We start from the raw sequence: 21688 nt of genomic DNA on the forward strand, positions 1-21688 counted from the left end.
TCCCCACCCTGCACGGCAGACCGGCCCACGAGCGGCAGCAAATGTGCCCCCGAGTCACGCAGACACGCAAACACGTAGGACTTGTGCAGAAAAAGGCCACCGCCGCCCACCCTGTCTGTCACGGCTGTCGGTCTCCTTTCTGCCACCAGCCAGTGCAGGCTCTGTCCTGGGTCCGGGCCTGCCCACCTGCTCCCGGCCTGCGCCACTCCCACGCCTGGCGTCCCGTCATGCAGACCTCAGCCCATCCGCTGGCCTTCGCGGGTGCCCCCGGCTGCTTTTGGCCACGTTAGTTCACCATGCTCCACCTCGCTCTCACTCAGGGACCTTCTGCCTCCGCTCCTCAGGCAGATCACCCCGCGGAAGCAAAGACCTTGTCTTCTGTCCCTCACCGTGGGTGCTGCCCAGGGCGGTGCCCAGCGCAGAGGATGCTGGGAGAGCGTCCCGGGGGGACACAGGTCAGCGGCACGTATGCTGAGTGCCTACTCCTGGCAGGGCCTGAGCCTCAACACACGCAACCACCCCCTTGCCCCCTAACCTTAACACCCACATCCAGGGTCCCAGAAAGTACCCGGATCGCGAGCACAACTTCAGAACATCCCGGGAGCGTCCGCTAGTTCAGCACCTGACTTTTGACAGAGGACGCTGCCTCCTGCCTCATTTAGGTGACTTTCCTGCCCTCCATCTGGGGAGAGAACACACCTGGGGATTTGCAGGGACCTGCAGTCCTTGCCCAGAGGGGAAAGGGACGGGAGAGAAGTTCCCATCCGCGCTGTCACTCGGACCCCAGGCAGGAGGCTGCTGCGGTCACCCTCAGCCCTGCCGGGTGCAGGACGGCTGCCTGAGCCTGGGCACCACCTGGAAGCCACCTGTGTCCTCGGCGGCGGGAAGGCTGCGGCCGTGCAGGGACTACGTGCTTTGCAGCCAGAGAGCTTTCAGTTTTTCAGTGGTGGGGACACCTGTTGTCCTGAATGTTGGGGCCCCCTGCCTGGTGGAACTGGGAGCTTTACAGCTGGGCGGCTTCACTCCCTCACCTAGAACGCCAGCCAGGCCCGCGGTGACCTTGTCCCACGCCCCGCGGGGCAGGCGCTGGGGCAAAGGCTCGCTTTATGCTCATTGCCTCCCGTGGTACAGCCTGAGCAGAGCTAAGTGGCGGGTGAGTAGAAAGTCCAACACAAGCCTGGAGCTGCGGCCCTGCCCCGCACCCCCCGCCGGACAGCGTCAGGGGCACGTGGGGTCTGGGGTGGGGGTGCTGAGGTGAGGTGGGCTGCGTGGCCATGGGGGCTTCTGGCTTCTCTAGAAAAATGGAAGCCTCTAGCAACACGCTGCCACGGTCGGCGGGAGAGGGGAGGGCGGCCGCCACCCAGAACCCCAGGATAAGCAGTGTTGCCGAGGACGTGGAGAAACTGGGACTCCACGCTGCTGAGGGCAACTTAAAATGGCGCAGCCCCTACGGGAAACAGTTTGGAGGCTCCCGAGAAAGTTAGGGACAGAACTGCGTGCGTCAGGGCCCAGCAATTCCACTTCCGGGTGTTTATCCAAAACGACAGAAATCAGGATCTTGGAGAGATATTTGCACCCCCACAGTCACAGCCAGGAAGTGGAAACAGGCTGAGGTCCGTGGATGGATGGGTGGGTAGACATGGGGTATCCAGACAACAGAATACACGCCTCAGCCTCCGGAAGGAGCAGCCCTCTGCATGCGACAGCGTCGCGGAACTGTGGGGACATCGTGCTGAGTGACGCCTGCCAGTCGCAGAGGCACCGTACCGCGTGGCACCTCCCGCTCGCTGAGGAACGGAAAGCCGTCGGACACATAGGAGCAGAGTGGGAGTGGGTGTGGGGCCGGGGAAGGGGCGGGCAGCGCTGGGCCACGTCACGCGGTCCGGCCAGGCAGGGTGGTGAGGTCAGAGCCTGCCCGGGGCCGCAGGGACAGGGCTGAGCGTGCCCCAGGCAGCCAGGGGCTGGACACCGCGTCTGCGCTTGAGGAAACAAAACGATTCCATTGGAGAGGTGAGAGGGGGCCCCTCCCTCCGGCTCTGCCACATGCTAACCTGTGCACGTGTGACAGCCGATGACAAAGCCATCGCTGACGTCACGGGAACGCTCCGTGCTGGGGGCCCAGCTGACACGGTCACACACATCCCAAATGACCCCATGAGGTAGACGCCATCAGATTTCCCATTTTACAGAGGGGGACGTTGAGGCCGGAGCTGCAGAGCGATTGTCTGGTGCCCAACCTGCGCTTTTAGCCCCCGCCCACCCCTGCCTGTCCCCTTCCAGCAGGGTTTGCACTGTGGTGCCCCTCCCCCGACCCCCAGCTGCGGTGACGGAAGGAGGGAGTGGGGGAGCCTGGCCAGCCAGCCTGGGGCTCTCTGTCCCTGGTGTTACATGGGGACCGTGAGACGCTGTCCCAGGATAACTGACCACCAGGAGGGACAGGGGCTGTGCTGTTCTCTGGGTTCTCCCAGTAGCCCCTCCCCAGAAGGTGTCACGGGTGCGTTTTTCTGTCCCAGAAAGCCTGCTGCTAAGATTGTCCGGGTTAGGAATGTGAAGAGCGCTGGCCCCAGCGCTCAGTGAGGGAATAAACAACGGCGCTGATCATCTCTGTTAAATAAAAACCGTATGAAGAGCCGGCCGAGAGCCCGCCCCTCCCCCAGCCCTGGCGGACGGGAGACCCGGGCTTGGAACATCCGCCACCACAGAGCGTTCCACGTCCTGGTCCCCGGCCGCCCCTGGACCCACGCCGGCGGCCCAGCTGCAGGTCAGCACACAGCGCCCCCCGCCCCCCACTTCTGCCAAACCTCGCCTCCCGAGACGTGAAAAGTGTGTACATTTTCCGACATGCAGCCGGGATGATTCAGACGCATCTGTGCTCTGCTGACCGGGCCCCGTTTTGCAAGAGCCGTTTGATTAGAAGTGAGTTTCCCAGTCCTCTCCCTCCTCCCCCGCGGCTTTCATCTCGGGCCGGAAGTCACATGCGCCAGCCGACTGGGAACCGTGACCACAGAGAGTTGGACGTCGGTTCAAAGCGCAGGACGCACGCGGCGGGACTGCGCGTTAGCTTGGCAGCAGGCAGGCCGCCTCACAGGGGGAAGCGGGTCCCCGGGCTGGTGGGGCAGCAGTGCTATCGGTGACACGGTGTGGGGGACGTTGTCCTCGCCGTCCTGGCTCCGGGGGCGCCGCAAGGGCTGGAGGGAGCCGGTTTTGCATTCCCCTCCGAGCGGCGCGGGGCCTGGGGCCAGGAGCCTCTGCCTGAGCTCAGACCCAGAGAAGCAGCAGGCTGGCTCCTCCGCGCATGAGAGAGAGGCAGGTCCCCCTGCCCGTTAGCCCTGGACACCCCAGATCCTGTGGGCAGCCGTCCCTCGCTCCCCTCCCATCTGTATTCTGCATGACGCAGCCAGCTGGGCCCGCCCACAGCTCTGCTTGTCTTCTGAGAGCTGTGACCTCATGCCCCCCAGGGCCCCCCTCCTGCCCAGCTTCCTGAAAGCACCTCCTGCTCCTCAGCCTCCTCCCGAGGGTCAGCGTCTGCGTGAAGCCCCCCGAGAAACCATCCCTGCCGCTGTCCACGAACCTTGCGGCCTCTCGGGCCCCCCAGGCCCTGTCGCTGTGGGTCTGGGATGGCGCCGTCCGGCCGGCTCTGGACATCCCTGGGTCTATCCCCGTTTCAGGCCATCCCCGTGATGGCGGTCCTCCCGCGCCTCATCCTGCACTGAAGCCACCAGTCCCGTGTGCCAACGAGGACCTGGTGGGCCAGGCACGCGAGGCACTGAATTTTAAATTTTACTTTAAACTGAGTTACCTGCAAACAGAGGGCTGGCCGGGGACCCTGTTGGGCGGCACAGCTGTCGGCCGGGTCCTGGGGGATGAAGCTGCTTAGTCCCTGTGCATGGCGCACAGTAGGGGCGCAGTCAGCGCTCCCCGAGTTCAGCCGTGGTCCGACCAGGCACACGGAACCAGCGCCAGGGACTTCGGGTTTATGTATGAAACAGCAGCACCACGCGTGGGCCTCCGTGAGCGGGGGCACCAGCGCGCGGCCTGGAGCGCAGGGTGCTGGCGTGGGCCCTGTGGCCGGCGCGGTCCTCGGGCGCAAGCCCGCGTGTGAGTGGCTGTGCGCTCAGGGTGGGGAGCCGAGGTCTCGCGGCAGCCGAGCGTCTGCGTGCGTGCGGGCGGTCAGGCTGCGGGGAAGCCGGGACGCAGGAGGAAAGAGCAGAGGACAGCGGGCGCACGGCCTCTGCGTCGTCAGCGCCGCGCGTGGCACCAAAGGAAGAGCAGAGCAGCTGGCAAACCGGCCGGTCGGGCAGTTGGGGAGGAGGTGTCTGGGCTGGTGGCCGCCATCCCGTGGCCGGGGACAGGGTGCGGCAGGGCTGCCCCCTGCTGGCCGGTGGCCAGGGCGCCGGCGTCTCCGCGTTTAAGAAACTCGGCCCCGCGGCGGATCACAGCCACCGGCTGTTTTAAGTGGTGATTACTCAGCCCTGCTCATTAAAAGCAGGTGCAAAATTATTCTCCGTTTGAAAAGATGACCGTGCTTCCCATTTTCCTTTTTTTGCAAATAATTGTAAGCATCTGGCATTTTCCACCCACGAGTCAAATTGCCTGTGGAAACGATGGGACGGCAGCTCCGTGGGTTTCCATCGGCTCCCATCCCCCCCCTCCTGGGCGGCGGCGGCACCAGGTGCGTCCTGAGGGGACACCGCCACGGTCCCCTCGGGCCCTGCGGCCTGTCTCCGGGTCACGTCTGTGTCCAGCGCAGTTGGAGGCTGCGTGGGGCCCAGCCCCGGGACGGGGTGACGGCGCGGAGTCAGACTCTCCCAGCCTAAGGGAATCTTAGAGGACGTTCAGTCACGACCGGCTGGGTCAGCTGCCCGGCGCTGCCAGGAGCCGGAGCTCGGCTGCCCCCGACCGGCCATGGCGCCCGGGAGGCGACGCGGGACGCGGGTCTGGGGCCCGTGAGCAGAGCTGTCTGCGACGTGCGGTGAGAAGCACCTGCACAGCGCGGCCCCTGCCCCGTCCCGGGTCCCTCGCACGTGTTGCTTGTAGGACTCAATGCAGAGATTTGCTGACCCTTCACAGCTGGCGGCCGTTTGGCTCCTTGTCGTTTCCGGCCGTCATAAGTGATGCTGCTGAAGACATTCTCACCCAGGCGTGCCTCTCGGTGGCGGTGTGACTCCGTTTCTCGGACACGCACCGAAAAGCGGACTTGCAGGCCTCGGAGTGTGCGCATCTGCAGCTTCAGTGGCTGACACCGAACCGTTTTCCACAACTGTCCCAGCAGCTCGAGGCCTCGCCTGCCATTGGCGGGGAGGTCCCTCACCTCCGTGGGATGGCTCCTCCTTCCGCCTGCAGCCGCCGGGTGGGGGCAGGGCTCCCCCGCTGTGACTTACACTTGCAGTTCCCGGATGACCGAGGACCTGGAGCAACGTCTCGTGTGCTTATTGGCCACGTCCCCGGGGCTGTTTACCAGATGGACGCTTCCTGGCACGTGTTTTAGGGCTGAGGGCCTTCAGAGGGAACGCACGTGATTCCCAAAGACAGTGCGGTCTTTCTTCTGTTGTCCAAGTTCATGGTCTTCATTACTTCTCTGTAGACACCACCCTCAAGATTTATGGGGGCTCTGCCCTTTCTCGGGAAGGGGCTCCCTGGAGGCAAACTTTCTGTATGTAGAGAGTAAAGGACAGACTGATGGGAAAGTGAGGGGGCCCTGCAGGAGCCCCCGCTGGCCCCGTTGCGTGCTGTCTGGGGGGCACAGGCCTGGGCGACGTTTGGTTTCCTACACGTTTGCTGGGCAAAAGCCTCAAAGGAGATGATACCATGAATCTACGATGCTCTTTGAGGGGCTGGGCAAGTTCTGTAGTAAAAACTGTGGCCCGTGTGGCCCGTGGAGACACACGTCTGCTCCCCACGGGGGCGCCTGCGGAGAGCTCCGCCCGGCTTCTCAGGTCCCCCTCACCGCCGTCTGCAGGGACGGAGGGCACTTCTGGCTGCAGTTTGCTGAGCCCCCGTTGGCGCAGGGTTCCCAGCGCCCTTCTCCGGGACGATCAGCGCAAGCCCTGTTTTGTCTGTTGTTTTCACAAACTCACTCTGGCAGGAAAGAGGGTTTATTGCAGGGCTTTCTGCTTTGATTTCGAGATTTTATGATCAGAGGCAAGGAGGCGGTTGTCATCCGTGAAACATCCGCTCAGCGTGCAGGCAGACACCGCCAGCCGGCGGCGGGAAGTGCCGCCTCGCACCTGGGTTTTGCTCACGGTCCCTCTCACGCGGGGCCTTTCAGCCAGGTCAAGTCCAGAGCCCCCGCTTTGGGCCTTACACCATGATACACTGGTAAGACTCTAGCCACGCGTCCCCAGTCCCCCTAAGAGACGGACACCCCCTGCCCAGCCCTTGGAGCAAAGCCCCTTTGGTTGTAAGCACCAGGCCCTGACAACAGTTCTCCTAAGAATGGGGGCTGATCTGCACAACAGCAGAGATGCGGTGGGTTGTCCAGGGAGGGGCACTGGGGGCGGAGTCGGGACTTCCTCTGGAAGCAAGAGTGGCAGGCACTTCGCTGATGGACTCGGTGGGTAAAACGAAGGTGCGGGAAGGCCAGGGACGACGGGCAGGTCTGCCTTGAAGAGTGAGAGCTTCCTGAGACACCGAGCAGACTCCTCCGGGGCCGACCACAGGCCGGGACGTCCGCCCCTCCCACCTGTGGTTCTTCTGGAGACGCTCCCCTTTCAGGGCACCGTCGGGGCCACTGCCCACGGAGCCTCTGGGTGGGTCGGCCGCCCACCCGGTGTTGCTTTGGAGCCCTTGCGTCCTCAGTGGGGTTCGCAGTGATCTCGTCCGTGTGGCGGAGCCGATCTCCAGCGCTCGCTCGTGTGTTTCTGCGTCTTCCCTCTGGTGTGTGCGCTGGGCCGGACCCTCGCAGCCGCAGGGGCCCCCAGACCCGCAGCTCGGGGTCGTCCCGGCTGACCTGCTGGCACACCAGGCCTCCGGCGGGCCTGCCTCCGCACTTGCATGGTTTCCAGGCTCAAATGTAAGCTCCCCTGTGAAAAAGTCCACCTGCAGACGGATTATTTCAGTTTGTTCCATCATCAGTTTCCACACAGGGCTCCCTCCCGCTCAGAATCCCCTTCCTCGTTCCTGTTGCTTTTTACCCCGAGTGCTCGTGGGGCCCTGCTTTGGGTTTTCTCCAGTCACACATTGTCCGTGTTTAAACACTGCCCCCGACCTCAGAAGAACACAGAGGAACATTCTCAGCGAGACACCTGCCCACTCTGCTTCTCTCCAGCTCCCCGGTCAGCGTGTGCTGCCTCTGGCTTCAGACTGTGAGACTTCTCTAGCCGGGAGGTTTTCTGCTCTGTGTGCTTTTAGGACATTTTGTGAGCATCAATGACACGCTGTGGCACTTGGCGGATGCTGTAACATAGAATTACACATTAGGAAAAAATTAAGGCCAGCCGTAATCAGACCAGAGGAGAAAGGCGGGCTGCCCCACGTGCATCTGGATTTCTGTAAAGTCTGGCTTCGCATTCCAGGGGGGTTTCAAGCGGTTTTTAGTCCTCTCTTCTTAAAAATCACGTCGGCTGGTTTTCCATTCTGCAGGAGAAATCAGCAAGAACGAAGGTATAGGTAAGTCAGGAGTGGCTGAGCGGAGAGGAGGCTTCCTGCTTTTCCGCTCTACTTTTAAAGGGAAGACAGTTACCTTAGCTACCCAGTCTTCCCAGAAATGATTAACATGTAAATACCAACTAATGTCCCAAACACACACCACGGAGGAGATCAAAGTAGCCCAGGCGTTAAAGCGCCGGTCAGGGGCCGTCCCTGGGAGGGCCCTTTGCAAGGGGTTTTCTTCAAGGCTCAGAAGGTCCCGGAAGGAGGCAGCTTGCCGCTGCGTGAGACCACAAGGCCAGTCACTGGGCAGCTGTCCCCAGGTGTCCTGGTTAGAAAACCGTGGGGCTGGGAGGCGACCCTGGACCTGACCCGGTCACGTATCGGGCTGAGGCCTGGCGACCGGGAGGTGTCGGCCGTGGGGCTGAGCAGGGCCACCTTCTAGTCACTTTTCAAGTTGCTTTAAGATTTTTGTGATGGAAAAATTCTACTAAACAGAGTAGAACGAACAATAAAATAAACCCCTCGTCCAGTCAGTCAACGTGTGGTCCACCTCATTACTGTCTCCACCAACTCGCACGCACGACCTATTTGCAAAGGATAAAACCTGCTTTTGTTTTCACACAAAACCACCCCGCCAGGGTCACACCTGAAGAGAAGTTAAAAACGTGTCGTGGTTTTGATCCTGGGTTGGCGGGGAGCCCTCCCGGAGGGGGTGCATTTTGAGGAGAATGGAGTGACTAGAAAAATATAAACGGGACCAAACCTTGTTTACCCAATTATTCGTTTTCTGAAAGTTTGCTGGGCAGAGGGGGAAAGTGATGCCTCAGAATCAGTTCTCGCTGTTCCCTGGAAAGCACGAAGCTCACAGAGAATGTCCTAGTGATGACGGAAGAAACCTGGGCTTTTGGTGCAGGATGGGTTGGCTCGTCCCCCTCCTTCTGGTGACAGACAGATGTGGCTGCGTCCGGATGGACGCGCGCTTGGCCCGGGAGCCGTGACGGTTTCAGGAAGGAGCAGCTGTGTTGCGGGGGCATAGTTGGGAGGCCGAGGGGCAGGTTGTTTTAAGGACCCCTGCAAGGGCGGCAGGAAACCATGACCAAGAAGGGTGACAAGGGGTGGCGTCAGGGCTCAGAGGACACGGGGTCAGTGGCCCTCACATCAGCCACGGCCTGGCTCTGTTTGGGGCCATGGTGCACAGAGGTCCCTGCCCTTGGTGTTCCCTACCCTCGCCGGGCACCCACACGCTCTCTCCAGAGACAGAGGCATTGGCCGCAGGGAGCAGAGGCACTGAGGCGGGGGGGCGGGTGCAGGGGGCAGCTGGGTGGGGATTCTGCGCCACCCCCGCACCTGCGGCTCCGCACATGTCCTGGCTACACGTTCGGAAGCTCGGGGGGCCCTGCGGTGGGAGCTGCTGTCTGAGGAGCAGCGAAGGTTTAGATCAGGCTGCAGACCACGGTTTGCCGTTCCTAGGAGCCAGGCTCTCTGTTGGGGGTCTTTTCTCATTGAATTCCTCCTGCGCCTTGGTGAAGTTAGTCATTTTATGACGTCCCCTTTGTCGAGGAAGAGACGGGGGTTCAGGAGCCGAGAGAATTTAACGAGCGAGGGGCAGGGCAGAGCTTGCGGCCTGGAGCGAGGTTCTGGTGCCAAGCGCTGGGCCAAACCGAGGTTTCCAATGGAGGACACAGCCCACCGGAGGAGAGGAAGCCCACGCACAGGAAAACGCGGTGGCTTTTGCATCCATGCCCACAGCTTCCTGTTCAGTCTCAGGAACAGAGCAGTGAAAACCGAGGCGGACTGGCGGCGGCTCGGACGCCAGCTCTGGGCGAAAGCTGACGGCCGCCCTGGTTGATAAGGAGACAACCCTTCGGCGTAAGTCACAGAGCTGATGGCAAAAGCGTCTTTGTAACAGTGACACCCCTCACGGGCGCCCGCGGGCTGCCGGCAACATGTGCCCACCCGTCTGCCGAAGTGGCTGGAAGTCGCAGCGAGAAGCGTCTTGCCGGAGAGCCGTGAAGCCACTGCCTGGAGCGGCTCAGCCGTCCTATGTCCTGGGATTCATCTGTTTCCTGCTTCCCAGCTTCATTCTGACGAACCCCGAGAGGAGCTTTGCAGGCAGCGTGTCGATTCCTCGCGGACGGGGAGCGCTCTGGAAGCAGGTGTGGTCTTCTGACACACCCACGTGTCGGACTGTCCTACAGAAGCGCCCTCCACGCCACCTCTGCGGAGCAGGGCGCTTACGGACAGACGCGGTTTTTCCCGTTGCCACGTGTTTGTCCTGTAATTCCTGCCTTTGACGCTTCTTATCGGTGTCAACTGTCCTTGCTTACGGGTCCACAGCGCCGGAAGGCCTTCGTGGCGGGAAGACGCACTGCAGATACGGCGTCTCCACTGAGGCTGGACGGACCCCCCGCATCCGTGTCTGGGAGGAACAAGGAAGGGCCCTGGGTGCGGGGCTCGGAGGAAGAAAGCATATTTTCTTCCCGTAACCCCTCTCCAAACCAGCTCCGCTTTTAGAAATAACGCTGGCGAGCCAAGGAAAACACTTCTTTGATAAAGGTCAAGCACTGAAGATAAAAAACAGCTGGGCAGGGCTTTTCATACACCAGGAAACAACTTTGAACTACAGAGACAATGTTGTTTAAACCCAAACAGATGTGGTTTGCTCTTGCTTTTGATCCTCTTGTGGACTTTCCTCAACATGCCTGCATGTGCGCAGAAGTGATGGCTTTCAGATGCTCGCGCGTAACTTGTCTGGGAGAATGTCACCTTGGTCCACAGATCACGGGTCCCGAGGACCCTGGCCTTTGAACACGGACAGAGGGGGCCGGGGAGGAGGAGGGCTGGCCTTCAGGGTGTGCCCCCAAGTCCGCAAGAAGCCGACAGGGGAGAGGGAACGCACTCATACCTGCGCACTGTGGTTTTCAAGACAACGGCCCCCGTGCTCTGCGCAAGCTCCCAGGCCAGGCGAGGCGTCGGGTCCTCACAGCGAGAAGTGCCCTTTGGATGAACCACAGTGCGCGGACGCTCCAAAACCAACACCAGGCCGCGCTGTGGGCCGTCCCGTGTCCGCGCTCATCGTCGTCCACTTGTCACACGACACCCTTGTGCGCCAAGGCTTCCTGTCCCGCCGCTAGGAGAGGAACCCAAGGGCAGGTGCCGTCCGTCCGCCGTGAAGGCCCCTACCGAACATCCCGACTCCACTCCCGGCTTCCAAGGCCGTGGAGCTGCTGCCTCGGCGTCCGCCAAAAGGTTGGGGGACAGAAATTGTACCCAGTTTCCCCCTTTTCTCCCCCCGCTTCCCGCATGTGACTGAAAGGGGGGTCTGTAAATGCCCAGGAGACTGAGCTCTCCAGTGGGAACCCGAGGGAGGGCACCTGGGGCGGCGGCCGGGTCCCCAGCACCAGCGCCCCCTGCGACGGGGACAGCGGCCGCCTTCAGCTTCCCGCAGGTGCTTCCTCCTCCGTCCTGAGGTCTCCGTGCCGCTGTCGCCCTGAGAGGCTGTGAAGGACCGCGGCCGGGAGGCACACCGGTCGGCGGGCGTTTGAAACGAGCACCGGGGATGCGTGTATATGAGTGTGCGTGTGTGTGTGTGTGTCTGTGAGTGAGTGCCTATGAGTCTGTGTGAGTGCATGTCTGTGTGTCTCCATGTGTAGGAAGTGTGAGCGTGTGTAAGTGTGCATGCGTGTGAGTGTGCGTCTATGTGCATGTGTATGAGTGTGCCCGTGTGAGTGTGCGTGTGTGTGTGTGGCATGCAGGGCATGCGTGGAGGCACAGGCGGAGGTGAGGGACGGTGGAGGCGAGCATCTGAGCTTCCTCATTGGACACGGGCCCGGCAGCTGCAAAGGAAACGCAGAGAAGGGCCGGGTGACCAGCGCCCGTGTTTGCTAGAACCCGTGAGTTCTCTGGCGACAGCTGCTCTGAGTAATGTCTCACCCCAGCAACCCCCCGGGGTGTGCATGCAAGGTGGGGTCGCCTGCACCCGGGCTGGTCTGCAGCCCTCGTCTGGCACGCTCCGCAGACGCCTCTCATGTGAGAAATGCGGCCGTGTCCACATTGCTGGAGTCTGTCCTCCTCCCCTTCCGAGCGGGCCGTCTGTCCATCTGTCTGCGTGTTTCCTGGCCTCTGGGCGGGGCGGGGGAGGGGGTGCTCAGAGAGGGCGTGTCCTGGAGTCCATGCCTGAATGGCCACGTCCGCATGCCGGCGTCACGAGTGACGTTCCCGCAGGAGGGCGGGCGGGCCCGGGTGGTGCAGAGCTGCCCAGCCCCCTGGTGTCCGGCAGCCAGCGCCGCAGAAGGGGCCGGGGGCTGGCGGGGGGGGGGGGGGCGGGACAGGGAGACGGGCGGCCCCTCCACGGGCCCTGGGGCCCCGAGCTGGGCAGAGGGAACTGAGGTGTCAGTGCTGGGTGGGACCGGGACGCGGGGCAGGACGGTGTGGTTGGGACCCTGTGGACGAGCGGGGGACGACCCGGGTCAGAGGGCACAGAACTGGGTTCTGACACCAGGGTCTCAACTGGGATTTTAAGCAAGCTCCTTCCACTTTTCCCATGGACGCTGTGTAAAACGAAGAGGTTTGGATAAGACTTTTCTGAAGGTCCTTCCAACTAGGGAAGGGTCTCTGCATAATAGTCTCTTGTCGCTGCTTTTAACTCAGAGGCCTCAGCTTCACAAGCAGCTGAACAGAAAAGGCCTGGGGGACGTGGGGCGGGAGAGAGACAGGGCAGGCGGCTGGTCCCCTCCAGCCTGTGCAGGCCCCGCCGGGGGATGGGGAAGAGCCCGGGTCTCCAGCTGCAGCAGCCTCCCCCGCCCAGGGCCAACACTGGAGGTGGCCACCATCCGCCCACTATTCGTCCCTGGGGCAGCGTCGGCTCTCCCCCAACCCAAAGGCTCCGTCTGACACCCAGGCAGTCTCTGTCCTGCTGCGGGGACCGGCCAGGCCAGGCCGCAGCCAAGAACTCCTGGTGCCCCTTCCAGCCCAAGTCAAACCACGGTGACTTTGCACCTCTCCTGCTGACTTCGGGGGAGCTAGGGGTGTCCCCAGCGCAAGCGTCCCTTGGCTGGTGGGGCTCTCTGTTGTCACCTGGGGATTGTGGGGAAGAGACCCTGAGCAGGGAGGAGAGGGCTGAGACCCCGACATCAGGGACCAGAGTCCCCGTGGGGCAGGGGGCTCGGTTGTGCGCCGTGGGGGGCTCCGTCACGCACCCTCTGCTCCAGAAGGGCCTCCCGACTCACCCAACGCCCAGCTCACTCCGTCGCCCGCCTGCCAGGTGCTGTCCTTGGTTCTGGGGGTAACAGCAGACGAGAGTGCGCTGAGCTCTGGTGGGAGGGAGATGAAAACCAGTAAGTGTGTCCGATGTGGGGTGCAGACAAGCACCCCAGGGAAGAAGAAAGCGGATGAGGGACGGAGAACGCGAGAGGACGGTGGGTGGCCGGAGCCCAGCAGCCACGCTCCCCCTTCACAACTGGGGGCACGGAGCTCCCGGCCCCTCCCCCACTGGGCCCCAGCACGGCACCCGCTTCCCATCGGGGCAGGATGCGTGTCGGCAGGGCTGCGGCCCTGAGGCCAGCACGTGTGGCACCCAGACCCGTGTGAGTCTCCTAAGGACACCCCACTTTGTCTGCACGGTGCCTGCCCGGGCGGGTATTCCCGGGGCCGGCAAACAGCGGTGTGTCACACAGAGAAGCGAGCGTTTTCCGGGACGGCTTCCCCTTCTCCCTCCTGGTCTCGAACGCCAGGCCATGAACAAGGAGTCCGTGTGGCACGTCTCTCAGGGACGGCGGGATTCCCGGATGTGGGGGAGGTGGCAGGGGGGTCAGGGAGGGCTCCAGGCGCCCCCCAGCTTCAGCCAGGGCGGCAGCGACACGGTCTGTCTTGAGAACAAGATTTCTGGGACGAGCACAAAGGTCGAAAACATCAGGAAGCCACGGCCCCTTGTGAACAGTAAATAAAGCCCCTCTTTGAGCCATCCTAAAACTTGGCTTAAATGCAAAGTTCCTGAAAAAGTTTCCAGTGGAATTAAACCCTAGGGGGTAGCTTTAAAGTTCTGGAAAATAAATGGCGTGTGCAAGAATTCTATTGGATGAGAACGCCAGCTGATCCGAGAGCTGTTAAGCAACGCTGATCAAAGATTTGGAGAGCCCGGGGTGGGGGGCACACTGTGCAGACTTGCTTTCTCCTCTTCCTAGTGCTGTGCCAAGCCCCTGCCACGTGCGCGCCCACATGCAGACACATGCGCACACACATGGGCAGACACACATATGCACACACACGCACACAATGCACACACATGCAGACATACGTGCACATGCGCGCACACGCAGACACACACGCACACACGCAGACACCTGCATGCACATACAGACACACCCACAGACACATGCAGGCACATGTGCACGTGTGCACCCACTAGCACACATGGGCACAAACACAAACATGCACACAGACCATACACACACACGCACAATGCATGCACATGTAGGCACACATCAACACAGTACAACCCAGACACACATGCTCACACGCTGCACACATGTGCACAGTGCAGACACATGCACACACAGACACAATGCACTTGCACATGTGTACACACATGCACATAGGTCATGATGACATGTGGTTTAGGGCTTGTTTTTCTGGACAGACTTTTTTAAAGATAAAAATTGGATGAGGAGGAACTTCTTCCAAGTAAATATTTCAGCAAATGTGTAATTTCCAGGGTAATAAAAGTAGAAGTCTCCCCTGTCCTGGGGGAATCAATACTGGAAAGAGATTCTGAAAGTCAGAGTTTGGGGTCAAATCCACAGCTGGTAGGAGGACCATTTCCTCATCATTTCATTGTTTGTCGCTGTTTGGCTTAAAAGAATAAGAACTATCTGCGGGTTATAGATCTATGCCTCCGGTTGTGGTGCATGTGTGTTTGCGTGTGTGTCTGTGTGTGTGCACATGTGTGCTCTCTGAGAAGAGGGACCTGTCTCCCAAGTTCTCCGAGAGGCCTCCGAGCGCAGGGCCTGGTGGCCGCTCTCCGGCGCTCGCGCCCGCCCCCCCGCTCAGAGCTCTGCGCTCCCCCTCGCAGGGCACGCGGGTCGGAAGCACCAGCAGGGCCGCAGGATGGCGGGGTGAGGCCTGGGGGTGCTCCTGCCAGACACCTCCCCGGGCCCCCGCTTCCTCTGCGCCTCGTTGCTGCCGCTCTCTGCAGGCGCGACCCTGTGCGCCACCAAGCCGCCTTTGACCGGGGCTGAGACACCCAGGGAGGTGACGGAGCCCGAGAGGAGGAACAGGAAACCGGGTGCTCGACTCCTCGGAGAGGAAATGGCCTGTGAGGGCCCGCGTGCCCGCTCCGGGGGTCATTTCAGAGGCAGAAAGGCGCCTTCGGGGTCCGGGCGGTTAAATGGCTGCCGCGGACACCGCCTTGTGGGCTCTCAGCTTTAACAGCGGACACGGGGCTGCACGGCTGCGATGCACACGGAGCCTGACACCCCACGCCACACACGCATCCAACCACGCTGGCCTCTCGTGGGCGAGTGGGGGGTCCCCGCCGTCAACGTGAGTTCACGAATCAAAGAGGCGGCAGAGTCTGACAGACGGGAGACTCGGCGTGAAAGTGGGGCCCAGGAACGGGGTCCCCGGTGAACCCTAACGAAGAGCCGCCACGCAGGCCGGGAGCCCAGCCTGTGCCACTGAAGGTCTGTCACTGCCCTTGGTTGCTTCTGCTGACGTGGGAGAGAAGAGGGCGGGTCCCCCTGACTCACGGTTTCCGGATCCACGCCCGTCCTCCTGTTCCCTCCCTGTTCTCACCTCCCGTGTCCTCGCCCCTCCTCCCCCGTGAGGCTGGGCCTGGCCCCAGGGGGTCAGGAGCTGAGTGGAGGGATGGGCCCTTCCTGGCTTCTCGGCCACCTGGCGCTTGAGATCAATCATGTGAGCAGCCTGTCCCCACGGTCCATGTTAGGAGTCACACTCTCTCCGTTTTCAGGTAACGAACTGGCTCAGGGAGCAGGTCCACGGGGGTGAGGCGGCCGTGGGGCAGACTGGGACTGAAGCCCACGGTGCCGCTTCTCTGCATGGCTTTCTCGTGACCACAGACCTCCTGCGGCAGCCACGCCATCCAGGGAAGGTCGGGGTGACGGTGTCACGGGGGCACGGGGGCTCCTGGGCACGGAGAGGAGAGGGCGGACACACGAGTGTGTCCACGTGGCCCCGGCACGTCCATGCATTGCCACGCCGTTCCCCTAAGACTGGCTCCACCGCGGCGCCTTGGCCCTTGCGGCCGAGGGGTCGGGCGGGATCCTCAGCCTGCCTGCAGCCGCCGAGGGTCAGACAGGGGGGCTGAGCTGTAAGGTCCGTCGTGAGCCTGGTTTTTCCTTCCTCCTCCACCCAGACAAAGCCGGCCTCCTCAGTTTAGGAGAAAAAAGCTTCAGAAAGAACCCCCCCCCCTCCCGTGGAGATAAAAATAGCATCTTCTTCTGACAGGAGTCCGTGGCTGGAGAAGTTATTTATATCTTTGCGGACCTTTGCAGAGTGTGTAGGTCACCTCTGCGTTTGCTTGCTGTGGTTTAGTTACTTAGGATTTACAAGCATCTCAGCTCCTCCTCCGCCGGCCCAGGGGCGCCGTGTGAGCGGGCGGCCCGCTCAGCACTCACGTCCGGCAAAGCTATGCGGAGCAGCCCGTGCGAGGGCTTCCCCCTGAAAACAGCCTCCGCAAGGCGAGGAGAGTCCCCAGCGCTCATGACTTCACTCGTATCACAGAATTTCAGTATCTCTGGGTCCGAACGAAGCTACGAGTTTCCAGAACCATTCAGGAAAAATATAACCAAGTCTGAGGGCCTATCTTTGTTTTCTCTTCAAATATTATATTTTAGGGTGAATTATATTTTGGCTCCATGGGGAAGAACATATATTTAAAAGGTGATTTTTTTTTTTTTTCATTTACAGAAAAATTTCCTGGTACCCAGTGGACTCCGGAGAAGCAAAGCCTTGTTATTAACTAAAATTTGAGAACTCTGTAGTGCGGTGACTTTGAAGTGGCTCTTTGTTGTGGCTTGAATCCTAGGATGGGAGCAAACGCTGCTGGCAGCCTTGGGGACTGACGTCTCTCTCTCTGAACTTGTCCCTCACCGGCAGGACACCGTGCCCTCCAGCTAGGGAAGAGGGGAGCGTCCTGGAGGGGCAAAGGCAGGAGAGTGTTCTCTTGCTTCGAACTTTCTCACCCTGGGGAAGAAGGGGAGAGCTTCTAGGCACCTGGGGGTGAAAAGTACCGTTGTGCGGCGCAAACAGGAGGCGAGGGAGGACAGGCAGAGGGGAGCGAGTCTCTTACGAGGAGGGGGCAGCGGGGACTCGTGGCCCCGGTGGCGACGGGTGCGTGGGGACAGCGCCCTGCGTGCGAGGGCAGGGTCCGCGAAGGCTCGCTTCCTGCCACGTGGAGGGAGAACGCGCAGGAAGCTCCGGCCCGGGTGTGCGCGTGTGTGTGTCACTTGGAGCTGCAGGAGGAAAGGAGAGCTTGGCCCTTGTGCACTGAGACATGCTGCGGGCAGCCTGGGGGAGTGGCGGGGGGGCAGGGTGACCCCATCACTCTGACAGCTGACGGCTGACGGTCCTGGGACCCTGCAGCCCCGGAGACGCTGAGCAAACCCCGGCAGAGCCTCTTCTCTCCGGCCTGAGCGGTCCCGCTTCCAGTCAGGTGCACCGGCGCGGCCTTGTGCTGCCCTTGCCGGACACGCGTGGAGGCCCAGGAGGGGGGTGTCTGGCACTCGCCCTTCCCCCCGAAAAGAGATTTCAACTTCAGCGCAAGACGGTCCAAGCCGGAACCTGTATTTAGACTGAAAATGTAATTTTGAGTCTCTCATTACCGTTGTTTAGTTTTGAATTAGACCTCAACAAAACCTCCGTGATTCCAGATGCTCCATTCTTAGTGTAAAGACTAAAACTTTTAAGATCCTGAATTATATTTTGCCTTTTTGATTTAAAAGGCAGTGACGTAGTTCCATCACACACATTACAAACGTCTCTCCTTTCCTTTTTGTTGACCAGCTAAGAGCAGAAGTCACCCTTTGGGGACTGCAGGGGGTCCCCCTGGCCCTCCAGGCCGGCAGTTCCAATTAACCCCCCGAACGCCGGACCATTGGCATCAGGACTCTTGTTCTCCGCTGGGCGCTTGTTCAGAAAGAAAGGCTCAAACTCTAGACTAGATGACGTGCTCACAGCGCTCCCTAAGCTCTACCGAAAACGCTGGCGATGCCGTGGGCCATGCAGGGAACATCCGTGTCGTCGGCGTGAAAGCATCCGTGGACCGCGGAGAGCCTGAAGGCCTGCAGAGACGGCGCGGGGGCGGGGCTGCCTGCAGCTCGCCTGCTGACTCAGCACTTCCACAAGCCCCCCGAACGCGTGCCCTGGTGTCCCCATTTGTAAACTGGAGGCAGCGGCCCGGCCCGTGGTCGTTGGGAGAATTCGGCGGCAGGAAGGAAACGTGGAAGTGTTTGGAACAAGACCTGGCCCTGAAAATAGGTCACGATTTTGTTGAATTCGTTCATGTCAGCTCACTATCATGTCCCCCTCGCTGTCCTTCTCTAACCTAAGCACCCCAAGTCTCCTCATGCTATGTTGACCCTGACTACTTTAAGGATCATTTCCGTCAGCGTGAAATGAAAGAGCGGATGTGATGAGACCGATGAGTGAACAGCGGAGGCAGAGAGGAGGAAGGGACAGTCCACGAAGACGCCCTGGTGGAAGGACGGCCCCGCCAGGAGCGCAGCGCTGAGATGAGACGCGGCCGCCGGGGAGGGCGGGGGCACCGACGGGGGGTGGTCCAGCCACACACTCAGGACGAAGGCGCCTGTCCCTCCTGCTCAATGACACGTCTTTTCAGCTGGAAGAAAACTTAGCCTCACGGAGCCCAAGACCCTTCACTTTAATTTCCAGGATCTCTTGCGGGGGGAGGGGATTGGAAACCGTGAACCGCGGGGACGAGCTCCAGGCAAGTCAAAGCCGCCCGGTCCCGTCCGGGAGGGCGCGCAAGAGAAAGCGAGAACTGCCCGGGGAGCCACGGATGCCTGGCTCCGGAACCCTCCTCGGCGGAGCACAGATTTCTGCCTGTGCACGCGTGTGTGTGTATGTGTGAGTGTGTTCTATGCAGCTGAACCTGGGCCGCCCTCAGGAGCACGGCGAAGGTCTGGGAACTGTTACTCCAACATGATGCCTCAAAAGGCTGACCCGAGGTCCTGTCCCTCCACCGTGGACGGCTGCGGCGTCTCTGGGAGGGAAACGGAGTCTGTGCCATTGGGCCTGGGTCTTGCCTCGCATGTTGGACACAGATGCTCAGTGTCCTCTGCCACGTAAATACTGCCATTCCTGGGTGTCCAGAGAACGTGACGTTTGCGTCAGGGGAACAGCCGCGTCCTCCTCTTCGTTTCCCTTCCTTCCTCTGAGTGTGGCTAAAATTACGCCTGGTGTCCTTTGCTGTCACTTCCCCCCTTTCTCACTCGAGTCCGTCTTGGAGAATTTAACACCTGGGAGAAGTGTGTTCCCCCCTTGTCCTCCTCAGGAATCGCATAAAGGGACCTTTGAAGCCGTGGAAAGACGGTGGCTTCTGAACTGAGCTGATCTGCTAAGCCAGTTAGTTGAGCAAGGCCGGATGGGCCTCAGGAAAAATCACGAAAGAAATGAAACCGAACCCAGAAAGCAGCTGCCAGCGGCGAGCCTGATTCACGACCTGCCTCCTCCGGAAATCCGCCCTGGCCCCGGCCCAGCGGCCCCGTGGGACGGCCCTGGAGGGGGTGCCGTCTGTCCTGCCAAAGCACAGGGACCCCTGACATTTGCTGAAACACAGGTGTCGTCTGAGCGAACAGGGACCGGGTGCTGTCCCCGCGGTGCCCCAGGGACAAGGATACCACCCACATGCAGAGTGGCCTGCATTCCTGGTGACCGTGAGGGCTGGCCCCCCAGCTGTCCCCGCAGACCCCGGGGCGTGGGGGCTTTGCGAAGGCCCCCAGAGGACGCAGCCCGCAGAGAAACTGTTCTCAGGATTTTCGGTCCCGTTTGCCTGCCTCCCCGTCATTAGGGGTGGTGACGGGGGGGGGGGGGGATGGAAGTCGCGGCTGTTGGGGGGAGGGGAGCCAGCAGACGTAACATCCAGTGGGCCCGTCCCACAAATGGCCAGACGAACAAGCGCCGGGCTGAGGGAGGACGGGCCAAGATGCTCTGTGTTATGGTCCCCGATGGAGAAAAGGGGAGGGCTGCCGCGTGAAGCAGATTCTCACCAGTTCATACCGGACGCTGTCACGGCCCAAGACTCTGGGCATGGACATCTGGGAGCCAAGTACAAGAAATTTGGAAGCTGAGGGCAGATCCGGAGAGCGTGGCTTCATCAGGTTGCAGTTTGGTTATTTCTCAATATTTCACTGTTGAACAGCTCCGAGCCAGGCAGGCTGGGAGGAAGGACAAGGCTGAGGAGCAGCCGGGGCTGAGTGCGGTCGGTCCAACACGGACGAGGCTGCACATACGTGGCAAACACGTCTCAGGGTGAAGCTCAGGAGCAGCGACGGGCGGAGACCATCGCAGTAATGATGCCTGATTGAAGCTCGGTGAAATCTGGGGGGAGGGGCAGAGGGCTTCCTGGAGGAGGTGAGGATCGAGCTGAGATCTGGAAGTCGGGGAGGTGGTCTTGGCTGGAACCTGTCTTCTGACAGACACTCCCTTCCGGGACACTGGAGGCTGGGACTAGCCCAGGGGAACCTCACTACACACATAGACAAGACGCCTCCGTCCCTGGGGCCGGCGTCGGAGCAAGCCGGCCTCACCATGGACTCCGCGCAGGGGGCAGAGCTCCTGGCCTCTGCTCCCTGAGAGATGTAAAGACATAGACGCTCCCCGATGAGCAGACATCTAGCTCTGCAGCCCGGGGTGTCACTGTCAGAAGGAGGCAGGACAGGAAGAAGCTGGGGAAGCTCCTTGGCGAGCGGGATAGGGAAACTGAGAGGGATCGCCGAACAAACTGGCCCAGCATCTGACAGCCAGGGGCAGCGGGTGACCTCCCCGGAGACAGCGTCTCAGGCTCTGGTTGTGTTTCAGCTCCAGGCCCGGAAAGGCAGCCACACCCGGAGGCCGAGGCCAGACCAGCTGCAGTGACTGATGCCCCTCTGCCCTGTCGCTGACCGATGAGAGGAGACCACGACCCTGAAAGGGCACAGGCACCTGCAGAACTGACGAGTGTGCTGCTGAGACCCTGCCCTGGGACCTCCCACCGGCGAGAGAGAGAGAGGAAAACCTCCAGACAGAGGACCCGGAACCCGTGTGTGCTCCCTCTGGGGAGCGGCCTGCCATCCCCTCCCCCCCACCCCCCCACAGGCACCGTCCCCTAAACTCTAAGGGTCCCCATGTGGCTTGCAGCCAGGGGAGCGGTGGGCAGTGGTGCTTGTCCCAGGCTGAGCCTCTGCCCCTGCCCCCAAGGCCCCCCTTTCTCTGACCTCTGCTTGGGCTCCCCTGGGCTCCCCCTCGTTTCCCGTCCGCAGATTGCAGTCACCTGGGCTCGCGCTGTGAGGCCTCTCCTGCACCAGGTCAGAAGCCCACACCCCACGGCGGGCCCAAGGCAGCCCCGCTCCCGGCCAGGCCGCTCTCTGGTCATAGTCTGAGGCCACAGGCAAAGCCACATCCCACGCCAGGCCGAGTACCCCGCCTTCATCAACGTGCTTCTCCGCCGGCGCAGATGGCCTACAGGCTGTGACGTCAGAGGTGCCCGCACGGACCCCGAGGGAAAAGGCCGCTTTGAAGACTAGGGAGCCGTCCACTGGAACCTGAGGTGCAGTGAGGCACGGACAGGGACGGGCCGGGTCCAGCGCTCCTGAGCGGGCGCTCGTGTTCACGACGGCACCACGCTGCTTGAAAGCGGGCTCCAAACTCGGGTGGCCCCTTACGGGAGTTTTAGGTAGAAGGGAAGCCAGGTCACCTCTTCCGATTGGGGAGGAAGGTTTCCTCGCTCCTCTGCGATGAGCTGCAGGTTTTAATGCTACACGAGGACATCTGGACAGATTCCGCGGCTCCGCCACGCCCCTGGCGGGAGCTGACCGGGGCTCCTTTCCCTTCCCCATCGCGTCCGCTGCCTGGACGAACATTC

This window comes from Furipterus horrens, unplaced genomic scaffold (genome assembly GCF_987537825.1).
Source record: "Furipterus horrens unplaced genomic scaffold, mFurHor1.1.pri manual_scaffold_29, whole genome shotgun sequence".
Lineage (NCBI taxonomy): Eukaryota > Metazoa > Chordata > Mammalia > Chiroptera > Furipteridae > Furipterus > Furipterus horrens.